General features: G+C 33.5%; 1 protein-coding gene across 1 annotated transcript in view; it reads right to left on the bottom strand.

The window, feature by feature from the left end:
* The window catches only part of LOC119593941, a gene marked incomplete at its 5' end in the record, with an annotated part of 30,134 nt that overhangs the window by 8,448 nt on the left and 21,346 nt on the right, over window positions 1-340 (bottom strand).

Genomic DNA, 340 nt, shown 5'->3' with positions numbered 1-340 from the left:
ATTTGGTATCTTTGGTAAAAACATTTATTACTTTGCTATTTTTAATTTTCTTTCACACAGCTCATTTTCATGGAGAGAGCATGATATTGCAGATACCAGATGACTGTTCAAACTAGCCTTAAAACTATGTCAGAATCAAGCAACTGGTGACACGGATGGCATGCACATACATGCCAAGTGCTTAGTCATCACTAAGGAGCTAATTAATATACTTCATTCATTCTCAGGAAAAGAAAAACTAGTAACTCATCCTAGACACTGGAGTATTCTGAATCACCTAGTCTCTTTTGAAAAGAAATGGTAAAAAGGTGTAAAGCAATAAAAATATTGCATTGAAATT

This window comes from Penaeus monodon, chromosome 33 (genome assembly GCF_015228065.2).
Source record: "Penaeus monodon isolate SGIC_2016 chromosome 33, NSTDA_Pmon_1, whole genome shotgun sequence".
Lineage (NCBI taxonomy): Eukaryota > Metazoa > Arthropoda > Malacostraca > Decapoda > Penaeidae > Penaeus > Penaeus monodon.
The sequence above is the reverse complement of the archived record's forward strand: the minus strand, read 5'-3'. Positions and strand labels throughout refer to the sequence as shown.